The 15,687-nt window shown below is 39.7% G+C and overlaps 1 protein-coding gene across 3 annotated transcripts in view; it reads left to right on the forward strand.

Annotated features, from left to right (window-relative positions):
• The first annotated feature begins 14,957 nt into the window (after nt 1-14,957).
• Nucleotides 14,958-15,687, forward strand: part of fry (microtubule binding protein furry) — a 1,034,138-nt gene continuing 1,033,408 nt past the window's right edge. For all 3 annotated transcript variants that reach the window (XM_083126340.1, XM_083126342.1, XM_083126341.1), the window contains exon 1: nt 14,958-15,066. The gene's annotated coding sequence lies outside the window, so the exon portion shown is untranslated. The remainder of the gene's footprint in view (nt 15,067-15,687) is intronic.

A 15,687-nucleotide genomic window follows, 5' to 3' on the forward strand; every position in this document is an offset into this window, starting at 1 on the left:
TTTCTTAAACTTCCTTCAATGCGATTTCCATTCGCAAAATGCCCTTTGCCATCTCCGGCCAGTCAGTCTACCCCAGCCAGTCATAAACAAAGTAGCAGAGGGGTTGAAAACATCGTAAAGCGTAGTTGGTTGAAGGTCAGCGGCCTGTGAGCTGCATGAGTTCGATGGGACAGTGTTGTTTTGGCTTAGAGGACAAATTCCCCATCACATGCGAGCCACTATTTTCCCGTAGTAGTTTAGTTTCAAAATTTCCCTTACCTGGGAAAATCCCATGCTGGTTAGCGCATTGGCATCGCTGTAAGGTTTTACCGCCGTTGGAAAACGAAGAGTTCCCTGTCTAAGAAGCCACTACAAATACGTCACCGACCGCCCCCAGGCGCTGGTCGGGGAAGAATTTAACCGCTGAAGTCTGGTGGTTGTTATAAAGGAAAGGAGTCCATCCCCATGTATAGAGCGAGCACGAGGAAAACAAACCTTGGACGAAAAATCCCCGCGCAGCCTTTTCTTCTGTTCAGCTCGGGCCATAAGGAAGCATGGTCCACTCTCCCCCTCCTCTCCTCGCGGAAGTACGGTGCACAGGATTCGCGGGTTTTATGCTATCATTTTTCCCCGCGGTCGTTGTTTGAGAGTGAAGCATCAGTCATATTTGATAGTCGATTATTTTCTGTATTTAATCTGGGCTTCGGCGATTGCCTAGGTAGCCTAGAATATACGCGCCTGGTTGAGTGTGTGTCGAACCCAGTAGCCTTAAACAAAAGTATTTTTTTATGCCATGAAATTCTCGGACTGCATACACAAAATTTGTTCCTGGCACAACCAAATCATCACTCAAAACTTTGATTTTCAGTTGATCTGGGCAGCTTATTTCTTTTTTAATAAATCGCTCCAATGCCCAGCCCAATACTGCCGAAATATTCACCTTAGAGAGAGAGAGACCTTCGATCTCTTCGTCTTTCGACCCGAACTATAGATCCACCAACCCATCTGAAACCCTGGCGTGGTAGCAGTGGCGCTAGTGTCGCTAGTTAAAGTTATGGGGAAACCTGTAGTTTGCATATTTTCCGAGGTTTCAGAAAGTTTGGTGGATCTATACTCGTAGCACTACTCGACGTTCCGCTGTCGTCAATGTCTTTAGCTTTGGGACCGAACTGGAACTAGTAGTAGACTTCGTTACTTTATACGGTATTTAGTCCATTTCATTTTCGAATCACTAGATCTTATAAAGCAAGCAATGGACACTGACTGATCACTAATCGACTGTATGAATTGTCATACTTACCTCTGAAATCTCCACCTATTCTGTTGTACAGATCAACCGGGAAATTGAAGCTGCGTATTAATATCCTCATTATATTCTAGAACGTTCCGCAGATAAAACGATTCGTAAATATTGCCAGTAGTTCGACTCCTCTTATCCAAGAACGTTTCCTCTCGCTCTTTCCAGAGATTAAAAAAATTCGAATCACCCTACCTGTGGCGCTACCTTTGTTGTGCAGCTTCCAAATGCTGACAAGTCTCTACATAGTGTTCAAGTTCGCTACGACCACACCGAAACCGTAAGAAAAGTTTACGTGCAATATTATCAACAACAGGGTTATAGAACATTCTCCGTCTTGCCTTGATAAGTATTTCTCTCCTAAAATTATCGTCACATTATTCAAGAAGACATAAAACCTAATTTTATCTAGTGTAAACTGAAAAAATTCCTTGGGGGGGGGGCGGGGTGCACGAGTGACGTTCCCCACTTTGGATACGCGCTATAAACAATAACAGGGTTATAGAAGATTCTCCGTCTTGCCTCGATAATTATTTATCTTCTTAAATTATCGTCACATTATTGAAGAAGACAAAAACCTAATTTTATCTCGTATAAACTAAAAAAATTCCTGGGGGAGGGGGCTCAAGACACCTGATGCCCACCTTGGATACGCACTATTAATTATAACAGGGTTATAGAACCTTCTCCGTCTCGCGTCGATAATTATATGTCTCAAATTATTATCACATTATTCAAGAAGCCAAAAACCTACGTAATTTTATCTAGTGTAAACAAAACAATTTCCTAAAAGGGGGAGGGCTCGAACCCCCTGATTCCCACCTTGAATACGTGCCATTAACAATAATAGGGTTATAGAACATTTTCCGTCTTGTCTCGGTAATTATTCCTCTCCTTAAATTATCGACACATTATTCAAGAAGTCAAAAATCTAATTTTATCAGTGTAAACTGAAACATTTCCTTGGGGAGCGAGGGGGGGGGGGTATCGAGCCACCTGATCCCTACCTTGGATACGCGCTATTAACAATAACAGGCTTATAGAACATTCTCCGTCTTGCCTAGATAATTATCTCTCTCAAATTATTACCATATTATTGAAGAAGCCAAAAACCTAATATTATCTAGCGTTAACTAAAAATTTTCTGAAGGAGGGCTTGGGCCCCCTGATTCCCACCTTGGATGCGAGCTGTTACCAATAACAGATTATAGAATATTCTCCGACTTGCCTCGATAATTATTTCTCTCCTTAAATTAACGTCACATTATTTTATTTGACACCACAAGAAACAAAAGATCGCATTTTATCTAGTGTAAACCGAAAACTTTCGGGGAGGCTCGAGCCCCCAAAGCCCCCCCCCCCCTTGGATACGTGCCTGGGAAGCAGTCACGTTTATTACACCCTTACATTTACATACAATATTAAAAAGTTCTGCTTTTAGATCTCGCACAATGCCTTTTTCACAAAAATGGGCAATCCCGCATTTTTTATATCAATCAAGCTGTGATATTTTAGATTTCTTCCGTTAGTTTTCTGATAATAGTTTTCACAGCTTTCCATAGCATTTAGGCATGATTTCAGTTGACAAGAACAAAATAATCTTATTTCAAAACATACAGCAAAAAGAACACATTGGAAACCTGGAGAGAACAAAACAGGGTTTCCTTCGTAACACGATTTCTTGAAAACCATTTTACACATTTGAATCAACTTTGTGATAAATTGATTAGAAAGGAACTTTAACAGTAAAAGTTGTAACTTTTCCACTGCTACTATATTTTAGAAGATATTCGTTGTCAAATATCTCAATATTTGCATAAGGAACCAGCCTTATCCGTGCCGAGCGTTTCGACGATGACGTCATGCATCCACGGACAACTGCGCATACGATCTGCGCCGCCGAACGAGCACCCCCTGCTTGCACGCGTATACATCGTTTTCAAGTAATATAGTATCTGCCCCTTGCAACACCCTTCCCCTCCAGTCTCTTTTTCCCCTGTCGCCGTCACTGTGTATTAGTGCCGCTGTTGTATTTGAAACAAGGGGTCCGAGGTTCGGTCCCTCATGGTGGAGGCAAGTTGCACAGTGGTATGATTTCTTTAAATTATAGGTTCAGTCCCTTCGTGGGTCACACGAGAAAAACACCTTGTTGATCGCTCACGGTGCCAGAGACCGGGCTCTTAAAATATGTTAAATTAAAGCTCTAAAACGCCAAATTCTCAATTATTACAATTATATGTGGTGTGTGTGTGTATGTTTGTGTGCAAAGAATTGAGATTGTATAAAACTACGAATTGCTAAAAGCAGAAAGCAGAAGGAAACATAATACTTTGTATTGTATACCATTGCATTGTTTGAGCTTTGGGGCAAGAAGCAAGTCAAGTGAAGAAATTTTAAACTATTTTATTTTTTTTAACCTACTTCAGGATTTCTGGAGCCTAACTTAAGATTTTTAGGACCTATTTCAGGATTTTTAGAACCTATTTTAGGTTTTTTCGAACCTATTTTAGGATTGCTCGCGGATCTGATTCAGGTTTCGCCCGCTTTTGAAGGTCCTGTCATACCACGCCCCCTTTTTTCCGAGCTCTTTTACAACCCCGCCAGTCTCTGTGACGTCACGTACGTGGGTGAAATTTCTTCCGAGGGTCGCAATTTCAGCATTGAAAAACATGTAGGCAGGCCCGTAGCTAGAATTGATCTCCAGGGAGGGAAGGGGGGGGGGCTTTGTAAACGAAGTCCAATTTTCAAAAGTTTTCAGTATTAAATGAAGGTAAATTATGTGGGGGGGGGGTCATTAAGTTTCACGTAATTTAGAAATATCATACAAATACTACATTCTTCTATATCTTTCAAAACATCGTTTTTTTTTAAAGTGTTGACTGCTACTGAAATCATCCCTTACTGCACACTCCATACTACTGTTGATGATACAGATAATCACACAGGAAAAAATGCACAATATTCAATTATAGTCCCTACAGTACAATCCACCCCCGGCAGAAGCAATGAAACTCCCCTTCGTTCCGAAAACTTGACCTTTGACACAGACGTAGGCGCCGACTCCATAGGGCTTAGGGGGGCTCGAGCCCCCCAATGTTAACGATGTGGGGGCAGAGCCCCCCAAATAATTTTGCTTAAGAGAATCTAATATATTATTTTTCAGTTGTAAAGTTTACTCTGAATTGTGCCACATGAACTTAACTTTAAAGACACATTTGAAATGTCCTAGACCAGCAACTTTGGGGGGCTGAGACCGCTAAACCATTAAATTATGGGGGGGGGCTATGACCAGAGACAGAAAAGCACATGACTTATTACTATATACTAAGTATATAATTATGAGTATTGTTAAAATTTTTACTTAAAAGATTTTCAAAAGACGATGTGCATGAACTAGGATAGTTCGGGCTACAAAGGCTCTCACATGACATTCAGAACGAGATATTGATATATTAGGGAGATCTGTTTTGCGCTCCGTGGTAACAGATATTAAAAGTCAGGAATATTTTGCTATTATGGTTGACGAAACTTGTGACATAACCATCCGTGGACAATTAATAATCTGCATTCGAACTGTGAATAAATTTTTTTATATTTTTTAGGAATTCATGGGCTTTTATGAGATTCCGAACACTGAAACCAAAACTTAAAAAAGGGAGAGAGTGAGTCATTTATTAATTTATTTCAGTGATCAGAGCCCCCCAAATAATTTTGGCAAGTCGGCGCCCCTGGACACACATGCGGAGGGAATTTGCATGATGTCATCAAAGTCACAGATTCTGTCTAAGTGGAAGGTCGTAACAGGGGCAGCGAAAGTACAGATAAAGAAGCTGGCCTATGAAAGAACCTTCTAGAGTCTAGAGAATAGAATCTTCTAAATACTTGACGCTACTTATACTTCTTCTCACATCACAAATAAGATGAAGAAATGTGTTAGCTGTTGTTCATGTTCTGTGAATTTATCCTTCACCAAAGTTGTCAGCAAAATAATATCTGCTGTCTACATTTTCACTCTTCACTGCAAACAAATTACAGAAAATAGTTTTGCCTAATGTCAAGGGGCTGAAGGCAGTGCCAGGGTGGGGCTGACGGCAGTTCCAGGGGGGGGGGGCGTATGTCAGGCTCACACAAAGCATTTGTGCTGAATGCTCAATTGGTTGCATTAGGTTATTTACGTCGTTTTCTGCAACTTTGGCTAATCACGACGATAAGGATGAGTGATGATATGAGGAAATTGATGTGAGAACATTCACAATGAACATCCATGCCCAGGTCAGGCTTCGAAATACACGTAGAGCGAAACAATTGAATAATGATTGACTCCTATAAATGTGCAGTTGGAAAAGAGGAAGGGTGGGCTGACATCTGATTGGTGGTGTCCGAGTCACCAAATAGCTATCCAGGTTATTTATTCTGGTAGAGAGAAATTGAAATTTCAATAATCTTACATCCGTTGTAATGTGATAACTGTTACTTTTTCAGTTCATCTAAACAAGATATTGCTTTCTATTTCTACATTGTACTTAAAGCCTAAGATGAATAAAAAAAGAATAGAAAAATTGGCATTTTAGGCAATATTATATAATATGGGCATTAACCCTCAAAACAGGTATTTATAGGCACTTTAAGAATCAATTAGGCAGCTCCAAACAAGTCATTTAAGACATTAAAGCCTATGTTTTAGTACACATAGGAATACAATAGGCAAAGAGGCCAAAATCCGCCCTTATAGTAATTACGTTGCAGTGTAAATGAGAAAAAACAACACTATATCGTTTTGTTGCATAGATAATCTACCGAGGGTTAACCTCCATTCGCCCTCGAGTAAATTGATGAAAAAAGTAAAACATATACGTATATGTAAGATTATATTTGGTGAATTACTTGAGAAAGGGATGAACAACAACCAAACGGTGATTGATAATTTGTTTAATATTCTGAAATATATTTTCATAAGTTAATTTTACTGTACAAAATCCTCCAAATAAAATACCCGCAATATCTCTATAACCGATTTCAACATCTTTCCGACTTTCACAGCCGCAACACCAGATCCCGCGAAATGTCTTTTCTCCCCATTCCACTCCACAAATCCAACTTTTATGCAAATTCTTTTACTGTTACCTCAGCAGGCCTTTGGAACAAGTTGCCACCTGAAATTCATGTCTCTTCCACAATTGTGACGTTCAAAAATTGTTAAAGTTACACATATTTTACAATGAAAATTAAATGTTTGATTTCCCTAATAATACGGCGGGTGCAGAGAATGATAGAAGGACGTAAGGCACAAAAATGATTTAGCTTAATAGTTAAGATGAATTATCGTCAAAGTATACCGTTTTGGACTGTGTTTTAAGTATGTGTAATATTGGACTGTGCTTAAGTAAGTGTAGTGTTATGTATTTGCTTGTACGTGTGTAAGGGCAAAAATATGTATGTGAGAGTGTGAGTGTGTGTGCCCGTATCTATAGGTTAGATTACCTTTCTTATAATTTTTCTTTGTAGTTTTTATTTCTCTGTAATTTTTATATATTTTTTCCTCCTTGTTTTTCAATATTTTAATTATTTTATATTCAATTTTTTTTGTAAACATGGTCAAGTGGAAGAAAAGGCTCCACAGCCTTAACTTCGCCATGTAAAAGAAGACGAAATAAATAAATAAATAAATAAATAAATATTTGTCGTCTTGAAGATCTTCAAATCAAGAACATTTTCTCGTATTCGGTACAATAGAAAATTATAAGAAGGGAGTAGTAGAAAAAAGAGCTGGTATCAGAGTTCTGAGGCAGTCAATAGTCTAATTTCTGATAGCTGAAAGAGCTTTAAATGGTAAAAAAATGGACGATAATGGTGTAGTTTGTAATATTCTTTTGTGCTCTCAGCTGGTGCATTATTCCTTCTATTTGACGGCTGGGTGTTCTAGGCCTCTTCATTTCTTCATCATAGTCTCTAAGTAATTTCTCTGCTTTGAAATAAGTGTCATTAAAGTTCTCAGAACTTTCTCTTAAATTTTTTTTAAAAAATAATATCTTGACGTTCACAATATTGAACAGTCCACCATTTGAGGTGCCCAAAATAATGTTGCGCTGAATAAAGCAATTTGGTTAGAACAAGTGGATATGTTTCAAACTCCCCACAGGTTACACACTATAGAGACTGAAGAGCTTGCTGAAATGTTTCACTTGAACTGATAAATTGTAAAGCCTCTAAAGTTTCTACATTTCCACAAATCACGCTATTTAGTATTGATACTTTTCTGTTCATCTTGTGCCGGACCCTGTGGCCAAGTGGTTAGCACATACCGCTGCGACGCCAAGGGTACCGGGTTCGAATCCTGCTCGGGCTTGGTTGTTTGCGAATGTCCATTCATCAATTTCATCATTTCATCACTCATCTCCATCTTCGCAAATTAGCAGAGAGGCACAAAACGCAAAGTAAAATAAATCTAAATCAATCAATCAATCTGTTCATCTTGTGTCAAACAACTTGAGAATGTTACTGTGTTCCCGTGGTTTTCTGCACTGCGTTCTAATAGACCAATTTCCTTTAAGAAGACTCAAGGGGACAAAATTATAACTGATTTGTCGGTCGCAATGCAGTTTCTTAGCGCAGAAATTCCGAAACTATGAGGAAATTGCAGACATTTGGTCTACAGTTCCATCTGGTGTGTGGAATTACGTAATTTCCTTCCCATCCGTATCCTGTCCTATACATCTCTAATTTAGGAGAATACAATAAGTCCGAATAAATTTTTATGAACAAGCGGATAAAACAACCAATCTGGTAATTTTACTGAACCAAAAGGGTAGGGTCGAACCCCCCCCCCCCTTAAATATGCCCATGTTTGCAGGGCATGGATGATTTTAGCGTGGCTCTTCTGCCACTTTTGACAAATCGCAATGATGAGAATGAATGATGATGACGTTCATGAAAGGACTCTCACAAAGAACACCCATGTCCAAACCGGGACTCAAACCTGGGAACTTCGCTGACGAGTCCGGAAGTCGACAACTTAACATGCTCGCCCACAAAACGAACATGCATCTACAAACAAGTAAACAAGAATAACAGTTTGCATATAAATCTATTTATTTGGCAAAAACCCTTCTATGGTACTCAGTAGCGTACATAGGATTACATGAAGGGGGGAGCAATTTCTAAAACTTTCGCCAAATTCACATTTCCAGTGTTTTATTATACTTTATTTAATTAATAATACTTGTAATTAATTAATTAAATTAATACTAACACTACTACTAATGCAGCTCATGTGACTATTAATACCACTACTATTATTAAGTAGTAGAAATCTACAAGAAGCAATAGAACGAAATTACTTTCTAGTCATTTGATATTTAACAAATTCTAGGAGCAAGCAAATATATTAAAGTGTATTGAGATAATCAAATTTGGAATTCATGTAAGGAGCCGCGGTGGTCGGTAGGGCGTCTGACCACCACGCGAGAGATCCGGGTTCGATTCCCGGGATGGGTTATCTAAGGTTGGAATTTTTCCGGTATTGTCCCTCCAAGGTTAACCCACCCTTATATCAATGGGTACCTGAGAATAAACCAGCGGGCTAAAGGCTGCCGGAGCATAGTGATCACATCACCTCAAAATGGTCGAGATCGAGAATGTGTGGGGCCCCACCCTTGCATATGCCTTCATGGCACGGTGTTATATGCACGGAGAAATTTACATTACCTTTACCTATGGAACTCACCAACAATGATGCTGAGGCGCGATATAAAATACATCTTGCTAAATTCCACTGAGTCTACTTTTGCGTTCAAAAGTAAGTTTAAAAACATTTCAACGCATTAATCATTTCTAGGCTATTCACAAAGCACTTCATCAATATTATTTAGTGATGTGGATGTAGATTCAGCACTACTTGAGAGTTTACAAGGGGATACGAAATCAATACCGGGAAGAACGTTCGCAATAATGCCGACACAATACGACGAGGCAAGGAATTTTCACAATTCTGGCGAGAATCACTGAGTGACTTTTTTTTGGAGGGGGGTGCAAAATTGAATTTTGCGGTGGCGGTAGCTTACATGGTTTAGACATATCGAAAGTTCTCAAACGACACTGTAAAGATTCGTGAGAAACCTCTAATACCGCTCTCAAAATATACCATGCACATGCACAATAATTTACATCTGGATTGTCTCGCTGTTCTTAACAACAAAATATTTCACAATAGTTAGGCTTATTGTCGTCCGAATTCTGAAATTCAAACGTGCCGTAGGTGCGTAGGGTGGCGGACTGGTGACTATGTATTCTTGTCGGCCTAACCTTTGTCTTTATTAGCCGCTTACAATGGACCGAGAACTTTCTTTAGAGACGAATCCATTGACTATAGTTTGATGTCGTGCGTCAACGTTTTCTTTAAAAACAACCCCCAAACTCCGTGCTGTGACTTTCCTGCGTGATGTAGGCTTTCTCTTGGTTGGGAGGGACGCATTCAATGGTGTGCCCAGGATTTTCGAAAGGGGTTGTGTCTTATTTTTTTTAGTAGTTCTGCACTATATTTTGACATCCACCAACAACAACCCCTCTTCCCCTTCCCCATTGGACACGCGTCTGGACGCATCTCCTTCGGTCGTGGCAGGTGGCCACCCAGTATCGTGTCGTGAGGAAATTGAACAAATGAGTAGTGTAACCTGGTCATAAAAACCTACGATAATGACTGGGGTTGGTCGTGCTGACCACACGTCACCCCGAAGTTGTTGGTGGATGTCAAAATATAGTGCAGAACTACTAAAAAATAAGATACAACCCCTTTCGAAATTCCTGGGCACGCCATTGAATGCGTCCCTCCCAACCAAGAGAAAGCGAATGGGTAACATTGGGCCCGTTCCGGAAGTCGCACGAGTTTAAGGCTTTAAACGAGTATAGTAACTGGTTGTCCCATAAGTCCTTCTGTGCGTTTCGTGAGGTTCCTATGCTATCCCAAAATCGCATTCCGTGCAACGCGCGTGCATGATGGCTTCAAACTGCAGTAGTTCTTAAAATGTATTATAATTTTAAGAGAGAGCGATATGCAACATGCACAAGATGAGTGTACCTTAACTCTTCCTACAATGTGATTAAAATGAGCAACAGTGTTCGAAGCTATAGTGGAACCACAAGGAAAGAAACCTGCGCAGACCCCATCGCGCTGGCGGGTGGGGGAAAAAGACAGGAGGAAGAAGCCTTCAGAGTCGCCAACGTCAGTGTTGCCAGACCTATTGATTTCTCGGTAGGATTCCATAATAAACTATTGCTATGGAACCTCCAACGGCCTGCTCAAAAACACGTTTCCTGCTCATCTTTACTTGAACATGGAGGGGAGATGTGGAGTGGAACTCCACTCAGCCCTGAAAAGTGCTGTTTGAACTGTGAAATTATTGTCAAATGCTACTCAATTGTACTAGGACATTATTTTATTACTTTTACTACATTACTATTTTTAGATGGCTGTATTTTATCCCACCCTAAACTCTATTTCTATTTTAGTTATTTTACGTCGCTTTTGTGCCTCTACGGGTAAGTACGACAATATGGATGAATGAAAAACTGATGAAATGGATGAAGTGACACAAACACAGTGAAATGTCCTTGCCTTACGAGGTAGAAACACTGACTTCGTAGCGTGGGCAAATTATGTTATACATGTATGTGTTTGTGGGTGTGTGTGTGTATTTCTAGCAGATGGGGAGGATGGGTGGCACCCTAGCATAAGCGTTGCTATCTTGAATTATTGAGGAAGACATGCTGTCTAATTCACCAAATATATTTCACATACGTAATGCATTTTTTCATTATGGTGCAGGACGCGTGCCCCACCCTATCGATAGCTGCACACGAACACCATCAGAAGGCAAATTGATTTGTTATTGTTAGCATTCGACTTGAAAGATTGTGGAAAATCGCTGACAACGAAAGGCGGCACGTTAGCTTCATCTGTGAACACAACTTTCTACCATTTCCTGTCATAAAAATTCCTCGCGATAATAGAGGCATCCCAACCCCTTGTGTCGATGCTGAGAAAGGGTAAATTTGAGGGTGTTTTCCACGTACCCTCTAACCGGAAAATGCGGAAGAGATGAAAGATGTTGGTCGGTTCCTTCGGGCGGTTTACTTTCTTTTGTTTGAAACATGCCCACTCCTGAAATGGAGATCTTCGGTATATTTTCGCCAAACACAGGGTGCTGGGTTTAGCACCATTGTTACAAAAGTATCTGTGACGTTTACACCGTAAACAATGCGCGCCACTCCCCCTTGCCCCCCCCCCCAGTGCGCACAACTATGCCGCCCTTCCCCCCCAAGAACGTCGTTCATCCTCTTCTATTAGATCATCGGATTTTGTAGCAGAACTTCTGGTTTCCAAGGAACAATCTCCCGAATTTTTCAAATCTGACCTGGCAACACTGCCCCGAACACCGATAACGGCAGGGAAGTTGCGCGAACGCTTTGGACGGAAGGTTTTTTTCCTTGTGGTCGAGCTATAGTGTTGCCCACGAGACGAGACTTTGGTCTGTCTCGTCTCGTGGAGTCTCGTCGAAATGCTGTCTCGTCTCGAAAATATTCGTTTGTCTTATGACACATGGTCAATCTCGTCTCGTCTCGAATTTTTAAAAGCCTGTCCCGTCTCGTCCCGTGGGCAACACTATTCGAAGCAGAGTTTATTTCTGCCATAAGGACATGCCTTCCGCTGGACGCCACGCGGAAAATTTATGTAAACAAAACGCTGCGCTTTCGTCTAGAGCGTCCCATAAGTCTGTAAAATAAATGGTTGCACCAGGTTCACGAGGCCAGTTGGCAGTTACTTTCATTAGATTCGTTCCTTTCGTTACGCTATGGTTACGCACCCGTCTGAATTCAGAACACAACATTGTCCTCGCGTTGTGTGATAACAGAGACCCTTTTCTACACTACCTGTTCAAGGCCCCGTAACCAGTTCTGCCACAATCTGAGGGCACAATTTCCCTTTCTGGACCATTTTTTCCCTTCACCTAAACACATATAATAATAATTATTATTATTATTATTAGCAGTGGTAGTAGTAGTAAAATTTCCGTTGGCCCATGATTGTATGAATAAAAAATGTTACACAAATTTTTCACATACATGTAAGCTTCATCGCTTTCTGGTCAGATGTCCCAGGTTTAAATCATGGTCAATCGTTAATTGCCAGTGACGTGCGGTGATGTCGACACTTGGGGTAGCAATCAGTGGCGTGCCCAAGGGAGGTTGGTGTGGGTCATAATCCCCCTCTCCCCTTTAGGGCCCAGTATTCCTAAAAATAGAACGTCAAAGAAAGGAAAGGATTGCAAAATAAGGAAGGACTACTGAAAATAAGCACGTGTTAATCCCACCCACTTTTGAAAATCCGAAACATGTTGATTTGACTATTAAGCCAGAGATCCCGGGTTTGAACCCCGACCTGCGCATGGGTGTTATTTGTGTTTGTCCCTTCATCAATTTTATCGTATCATCTTGACGATTAGCCAAAAGTGTAGGAAAAGCGAAGTAAAACAATCGAAATGAAACAATCAATCAATGATTTGATTTATACTACTTAGCGTCGCTGTCACATTTGGTTAATCGCGAAGATGGTAATAAAATTAATCAAGAGACAAACACAAAAAACACCCATGCCAAGGTCGGGGTTCGAACCCAGAACTCCTGGTTATCGGTAAAGCAAACTGCGTATTTACTCAGTGGTACGTAAATTTCAATTGGATTTTTGAAGCACCATATTTGCATATGATTAACGTTTTTCCAAAAAAAAATTGCATTGGTTGATTTCCCTAATTTCTTCATCTCACGATCTCGTTACCGAAAGATCCAGGCTCGAGCCCTGGCATGTGCATGAGTGTTCCTTTGTAACCACTTTTCATCCGTTTAATTGAATCAACGTTCATCGTCATGGCAGAAGTTAGGTAAAGTGATGGAAAAGCAACGCTAAAGAAAGGAAAAGGAAAATACAAATAATTTCCTCCCAGTGCATCTGCAGGGCACTGTGAAATCAGGAGTCCAGAGTTCTCTGTTTATGATTGTCCCTCGTGACTTCCATAAGCTCATTAGCTACTTATCGCTAGAAGGTGGAAAAAATGAAATATATTAGAGGGGCTGAACAGGTAACAAAACACACTTTTCTGTAGTTTCTTCAACAATATTCATTTGGCTTTCTTAGTTCTGGGATACATTTTATATTCCAAATTATTTCATTATTCCCTGCAGAGTACAACACATAGGAAAAGAATGCACGGGTTTGAATCCCGGCCTGAATTGTTATTTGTGAGGTCCCTTCATCAATTTCATTATATCATCACTCATCCTCATTTTCGCGATAACCAAATGTGGCAGAAAGGTGAAGTAAAATAAACCAAACCAACAACAACAATTAGAACGCACGTTTTCTTGCCCAAATTAATACATCCGTATTTATGACTGTTTAGCTTATCCACTTTTTTATTGGAGGCCACATTATTAGAATATTTAAATAAAACACTACTAAAACGAGAGCGAGATAGAGCGTGAGCAAATATTTGTTATTTAATCATTACATATTCCATATTTTTTTAAAAAAGAAAAGAAACCATAACAATTTGTCTGCACATAATAGAAGTACGTTCCCATTTATATTCAAATAAACCTACATTCCATATTATACATATGTCCGACCCTGTGGCCGAGTGGTTAACACATCGCGATGCGACGCCAAGGGTCCCGGGTTCGAATCCCGGTCGGGCTTGGTTGTTTGTGAATGTCCATTCATCAATTTCATCATTTCATCACTCATCCCCATCTTCGCAAATTAGCCAAGAGGCACAAAGCGCGAAGTAAAATAAACTAAATCAATCAATCAATCAATCATATTATACATACATATTGTACAACGTTTAAAAGGTTGTGTAAATACAGAGAACATAGGTACTGCAGAAAATTTTCTCCTGAGTTCTTTAGAGGATTTACAAAGGAATCGAAGGGAAATCAATCCCCTATCTGTCCTAGGAGATAGACTGGAGGACCTGAAACCACGGGCTTTCAACCATGGGAGCGGGGGCGAGGCGGCAAGGGAGGTACAGGCAGAAATCTTCCCTTTGCCTTCGGGCGGTTGTCTATACCTGGATCTGGTAAGGCGGAAGAAGAGCCAGCTAGGGTATTCAGCCTTGCCAGCTGATCACATCGAGGGACGAGAAGCTCGTGGAAAGAAATGTTGTATATGAACTGAGCTTCAAGATAATATATATTGTGATTTGAAAATAATTAGAGACGTGAGATTGATTGATCTATCTCTGCTAGACTAGCTACTCCTCAGTGCACGTCATTGGTTAATTCTCATAGTTATAATTATCCGAAGATACAGAAAATTGACGTACAATAAACTTTAGAGAAATATAAATAGATACAGACTTATATTCAAGGGAGCAGAAATAAGACGGATCAGAAAAAAATAAAAATGTGAATGTGAACCTGGAGTTTGACATAAACTGTAATAATGTAGTTAGAATTCTTAAAATTTCCCTGAAATTGTGATATTTTTAATCGAAATTCTCTTTTCCCTCTTGGCTAGAACTTCAGTTCGAATTTCCCAGCAAAAGGGAAATTATCCTTCATGTGGCAACACTGCCCGTAACACAAGGAACAAACAAGCTACGATAGTACAAAACAGTTGAAGAGCGAAATTGCAAACTGAAGTTTAAAGTAATTCATATTCGAGCACTGGAAATATAATTCGTATGGTATTTTGTGTAAGTTTCCGTTGTTTGTGAAACGACATGGCTAATAAGAAGGTACGATATCAGTAAGGACATGATGTAAACTGTCATAAATATATTTGCTTTATACCGTGCAAGCTTTTCGGTGTGTACAGTATATTTTATTTTGACAGCTCGATGAACTTAAATCGATGCCACATTGGTTTAAACAATTTATCAAACTATTGTAAAGTGACTGGGCTTCATATGTATTTCTTGAAGTTATAATTTTATTTTATTGAATGAGATTATGGAAATGTCACAATACAATCGGGAGGATTAGGGCAGAGGAAGTAACCAATCGATCGCAGGTTCAAGTTTTTACTCTTGAGTAATCATGTTGAAAGAAATATTAGTGTGAAAATAGAAATGAAAACAGTTCTTAACATTTCTTTTATTAGGTTTAAATCAACGTTTGTATATGATTCATTTCAAACCAAAATAAATCATCAGTCTGAATACGATTAAAAATAATGGTACTAGTTTACTATTGTTCGCACAGATTTCTTCATTTCTACAGAAGAAACTACTTACCGTAATAAGTTCTCGAAACGAAGAAGTTATAGGTGTCCGAAGTATAGTAAATTTTTACAATATATTCCAAATCAGAAAGCTACTGATTTACACAAAGCGTAATGTTGAAACAATGCTAATAAG

The sequence above is a fragment of the Lepisma saccharinum genome, chromosome 8 (genome assembly GCF_977018435.1).
Source record: "Lepisma saccharinum chromosome 8, izLepSacc3.1, whole genome shotgun sequence".
NCBI classification, from domain to species: Eukaryota; Metazoa; Arthropoda; class Insecta; order Zygentoma; family Lepismatidae; genus Lepisma; species Lepisma saccharinum.